This window comes from Gossypium raimondii, chromosome 5, assembly GCF_025698545.1.
Source record: "Gossypium raimondii isolate GPD5lz chromosome 5, ASM2569854v1, whole genome shotgun sequence".
NCBI lineage: Eukaryota > Viridiplantae > Streptophyta > Magnoliopsida > Malvales > Malvaceae > Gossypium > Gossypium raimondii.
Genome location: NC_068569.1, coordinates 2119102 through 2125101, shown reverse-complemented (window position 1 = coordinate 2125101; position 6000 = coordinate 2119102). Strand labels below are relative to the sequence as shown.

The 6000-nt window shown below is 32.4% G+C and overlaps 1 long non-coding RNA gene across 1 annotated transcript; it reads right to left on the bottom strand.

Moving 5' to 3' along the window:
• Positions 1-1465: 1465 nt before the first annotated feature.
• On the bottom strand, positions 1466-5294 carry LOC105768708 (uncharacterized). Its single transcript, XR_001125893.2, has 2 exons — positions 4377-5294; positions 1466-2021 (listed from the first exon to the last, which is right to left on the bottom strand). It is a non-coding gene; the product is annotated as an uncharacterized LOC105768708 (long non-coding RNA).
• Positions 5295-6000: the final 706 nt, after the last annotated feature.

Genomic DNA, 6000 nt, shown 5'->3' with positions numbered 1-6000 from the left:
TCGATTCGACCCGGCTCGTAAGTACTTTTAGTCCCAACCCAACGTGCAAGTCGTGGAAAAAAACATGTAGAAAAAGGGACAAAGGCGCTACTTTCTATTTTTCCCACCCTTCCAATACGTTGTTTGTTTCCACGAAAACAACAACCATTTCTATCAATTATCCAAAATTTTCTTTTTCACAAAGGAAAGGCAGAACTAGTTACTTTTTTTTAAAAGTTTATTTGGGATGAATACCCCGATGACATGTATTTTAGATAAAAAGAAACTTTTGAGGGTATATATATTTGATATAACTATATATGCATAATAAAGATGGGCAGAGTTAAAAGGTAGATTAAAAATTTTGGAAGGAAAAATCCCATCAATGGTGTAATAACGTACATAGATATATGATTATTATTGTAGGTTAATGACTAGTAGCATAATAGTTCTATCTCCAAAACATTCCTATCCTATCCATTTTTAGTCTTTTATATTAGTGTTCTTACTTTTCTTATGCAAATGTTCAAAGTGCCACATCAGTTGGAAAATGGTATAGTGGTAGTTAAATGGAAGAGTCAAGAGGTAGGGAAAACACTGATGCTAGCCTTGGGGACGGGGAGTGGACAGAAAGAGAGAAAGGAACCCCCGCCCCCCACACACACAAAAAAAAAAAAAGAAAAAGAAAGAATATTACTTTTTGGATGAGGATCAACACAAATTATTGCCGAAGACTTTGACGAGAAGACTTTGTTTTCATTAAAAAAAGAAGAAGAAGTCTCCATTCCGAGCAGATCAGTACATAATAAACGTAGGATCGATCGGATTTTTTTAAATTGCAGAGTTTGACATCATGTCAATGGAGAACAGACTCTGGAGCTGGTTTCAAAGCTCAGTCAAAGAACATTTTCATGGCCACTATGGTCTATGGACCTGCTAGGGTAGGCTGCTACCAAGTTTAATTTAACATTCCACTCCTAAATGATTTATGGAACACTTTCTAGGCCACCATTCTTAGTGGAATGGTCTTGTGTTTTGTTTAAGTCTTCACTCAAGATAATGCAATCAATAAATAATTGAATAATATTGCAAAGCCCCGGTATCTATTATCGATCAGAATTGGATCATAACGGAATTTTGGTCTATACTGGTACCATAATATCAGATTGGGGAGGGACGTTAGAATTAGAGATTGATAGAAAAGCAAGGATATGGGCTCGTGTAAGTAGGAAACAGAAAATGTCTATTCTAGTTCTATCATCAGCTATGGGTTCGAATCTAAGAGAAATTCTAGAGAATGTTTGCTACCATGAGATTTTCTTGTCTTTCCTGACCGATAAGGAAAAAAAAATTGGGTCAAAAGAAAATGCCATTTTGGAGTTTTATCAACAATTTTCTTGTGTAGGCGGGGATCCGGTATTTCCTGAATCCTTGTGTAAGGAATTACAAAAGAAATTCTTTCAGCAAAGATGTGAATTAGGAAGGATTGGTCGACGAAATATGAACCAGAGATTGAATCTTAATATACCTCAGAACAATACATCACCACAATTTCAGTTGAATGGTCCTCTGCTAGTGTAACACTCTTCGTCCAATCCGATCGTCGAGTCTGAATTACGAAATGTTACACTTGTTACCGGAACAACTACAGACAATTAACATTCACATTAAAATATAAAAAAATGCAAACACAATCATTACAGATCATGAGTTCATAATACAAATTTTCTCAGGTCTTATATGAGCTTACAAATGCTCTAAAGTTAACCCAGAACTGTATTAAAACCAAATTGCAACATTTTCAAAATTTCAATACGACATTGCGATGTGAAGTTACTCGTCGCAATGTGACTGTCTAGTTTGCCTTATTGTTACGACGGGGTTCCTTGTCACGCCGTGATCAAAATCCCAAATCTCATTGTGACGATCATCACTTGATGTCTTGACATGGACTTTGTTTTTAGCACAAAATAGACCTTTTGGTACCTATTTCAATCAACCAAACCATTTCATACAATTTGGTGCCTTTGTGCACCTTCAACCTGCATAAAATAATGTTCAATCACATGTCAAATATATGCCATTTATCCAAATCTATACATTCAATCCAACAAATCCACAATTTGACAATATACCAAACAATTCAACTAGATCAAGTTGAATCAAATTAACCATGCCATATAGCATTTCAATATCATCATTAATCATGCCATTTCATCAACAAAATTGGCTTTCAAATGCCACATTTAGATCTTTAAAACATGTACTATTGCATATATGAACATTAGTTTTCCAAAATCAAGCATTAATCAAGTTTAAACAACTATCTAGCCAAAGTGAAGTGTGAGCTTCGAGTTGATCTGATCGACGAGTTCCGCAAACCAACAATTTACAAAAAAGGGAAAACCAACTAGGGAAGCATTTCGAATGCTTAATAAATTTATAGGTATTAAAACGAATAACATACTTTGATTTATAATCAAACATAACCATCTAATTAACTTGTTACAATTTTTTTGACATAACATTTCACAACGATAAGTTGAGTCGTCACGTAATCGAGTCATATAGCAATTCAACATCAATATGCTATTCAATTTAGTACAATTCACAATTCAATTCCATTTACGATATCAAAACATCAAATTTCCATTTTGAACATTAAACTTCTAACATTCCATTCACGGTTAACTACACCACACCAGAAAGCACCGTAGTGCTAAACATAGAGCACTAAAATGCTAAGCAGAAAGTATTGAAATGCTGATCAGAGAGCAGTTAAGTGTTGAACAGAGAACACCGAAGTACTAAACCCGTACACGCACGCAAATAACCCTATTGGCATGTCAACCGTATTCTAATCGTTTACTAAATTCACGCGGACATTAATACTGTATTCGTAACATTCAAATCACTGTAGCTCCATCATATACATATTCTTCCATCATAGAACATTTTGTATCCATTCAGACACATATAACACATAGTATCATTTCTTTACAATTTAGACAATGTCTCACCTTTTTTGTATTAAATCGTAATCAATTCAAAATTACAATTCACACAAACAAATTCATAATTCAAACATATTTACATTATTATTATATATAATCACACCATATGAACTTATCAGGCAAAATAACAATAACAAAATTAGTCAATTTTTTTCATTTCTAAGTTTAAAAATCTAACAATTTAATACCAAAAGCTTCACGATTTAATAATGACAACTTTTAAAAACTTTAACAATTTTACAAATTGGTACACGGGCTAGTTAAATTAAGCTCTCGAGGCCTAATAACATAAAAATTACAAGAAAAAGATTTGAAATCTTACCAAATATGAGGGCCTACTGTTGAAAGCATGAAACCCCTATTTTTCTTTCTTAGTTCGTGAGGTTGGAGAAGAAGATGAATAAAAATGTCTTTATTTTATTTTCTTATTTATACTTAGATTAATATATAATAAATCATAATTAACTTAATTAACCTTAATTAACTTAGGCTAATGATGATTAACATATTTTGATGGGTGAAAGTTGTCATCCATCACCATTTGGTGGTTTAAGAAAGGTTCAATTGCTCGATTGGTCATTCAATTAATTAAAAATCCATAATGGTTAACTTTTATCACTTTTACAATTTAGTCTTTATACCTTAATTAACTATCCAATTGACAAAATTAACGGACCAAACTTCAACTAAACTTTATACTAACCTCGACTCAGATCATTGAAAATGAAATTCCAAAACCACTGATTTTCAGGCTGATACAGCTAGGCTGCTACACACTTACTTAATCTTTCTATTATATTTAATTAGATGCTAACAGATTGATGGGGAATAAAAGAGTTTTCTATCATGTAACATGTTCAATAACACTGCCCTGCCTGTATAAGTCTTGCTCTCTTATTCCCCAACTCCTAATCATTGTTTTTTCTCTTGCTTGGGAACAAAATGAAGCCTAGTGAGGCAAACATAAATGCTAGTTCCACTCAAAATATGGATGTTCTTAGCTATTCATACAAGTATTTCGGGTTGAGAACAAATAGAGTCTAATAGCATGAAGCACATTCATCATTCACATTCTACCTAGCAGAAGATACTATTCAAGTCATTTATGATGAATGAACGGAGCACATATAAGTTTCTAACGCCATTCAAATGCATTGCGTGCACCATAGCTTTCATTAATGGTAGCAGAAAAATACACAAGGTTGCAAGTTAGTTTATGCCAGACAATAACTAATAGGCCTTCAAAATCATGTCAACCAAACTGAATATTTTATGAAGTGCAACAAACAATGAGACTGCATATTTTAATTTACCATGAAATTGCATATTGACTTTAATGGAGTACTAGAAATTTATCAAACATATAAGTATTTAGCAGTTTACCGGTTTTAAGGTGTGCCTGTCCAGAGGCAAAATCAGAGCTTGAGTTATCATATTCCTTCCTCAATGAGCCATAAGCAACAAATAAAGCTGTTGAACTACAAAGCAAGTCCCGTGATCTGACATTCCTTTAAACAAATCCCCAAATCCTTAACAAAATGGTTGACGAAAAAGCCTGGTTCGAAATCCCTCATTAAAATCCGGTTCCCTTACAAATCCAACGATTTTGAGCTCAGCTGCCCCGTCGATATCGCATCCAAAAACCCGGCCACATTGAGCCCTGCTTTGCCGGCTTAAATAATTCCTTTTACTAATCCGACCATGGCTGACGCTATGCCTTTCCCACTGAATCCCATGTGATTAAATTTCCCAATAAGGGTAAAGAGGGGATCTAAATGGCGGACGGCAACTTCGTCTGTCTCTACCAAATCCCTAGAGAAACCCCCTTGCCCCATACACTTTGGAGAAATTTCAGGCAAAGTTGAAACTGTTTAACTTCTTTTTAAGTTAAATCAGAGTTTCATTAGTGAAAAGATGAGGAAATACAGTAAAACTGTTGAACTCTATTTCATAAAAAAGGAAAAAGTTCAAATTAAAATTCAATCGAAAGCGAGACATACCAAACGGAGTATTGAAAATTGAAAGAGGAGACTTTACTATGTTGCTCTACTTGAATTTTAGTATATTTTTTCTGCATTTCACTTATTATTTCAAATAAAATTATGATGAAAAAGTAGCTTAAAATTTTAACCAAAAAAAAAATTTCAAAAAAAATTTCTCCAGGTTGAATTCGATTCCAAAGAAAAAGAGTGATTAGGATATTTTGCTTCTAAAGAGAAATGAATAGGAGTGGCTTAAGATATCTTAAAAACGCCCTTATTTTGGAATTAATAATTTTAAACTGCCTTAGTAAAGAAAAAAAATCTCAGCTGCCGTAACGGTGGCAGTTTTCCGCATCCGGGCTTTTCATTCACAGCCTAACAACCCAAGAAAAGGTTCTTTTTGTATTATATGAAAATAATTTACACATATATATTTTTTAAATTTTTAATATGAATTATTAATTTATTAAATTTAAATATATTTAAAAATATATAAGTTTTTAATTTTAATAATGATAGGATAAAGTATAGAATATGAAAAATGAATGATGTAATGCAAATGACAAATCCGCAAATTTCCTCGGAATTTCGGTGGTCACTGTGTGTGGACCCTTTTAGGCATTTTCTCAAATTGCTGAATTGCTTGAATTTTCGTATGATTTTAGTACAGATAATATAAATTAAAGTTTGTGTCTTGCAGAATTTGTACAATGGTTAGATTTTAATGCTTTTAAATCATAAAATAAAATTTTAAAAACTCGCTTGAGTGAGTGATTCAAGTTTACTTGATATAAGTCGATTGAATCTTTAATTCAATTAGTATGTACATTGTTGTCAATGCAGGAGAACATAAATTTGAATGCGTTGAAGCGTATTGTTCTCTTATTTATGAATTGGAGAAGATATATAAATAGTTTTAAATATTGTATAAAAAAATAGAATCCATATTTTTAATAAAATTGTTAAAAAATAGTTAATTAACTACAATTATAAATTATATAAATTTAAGAAAATATCATGTGCTT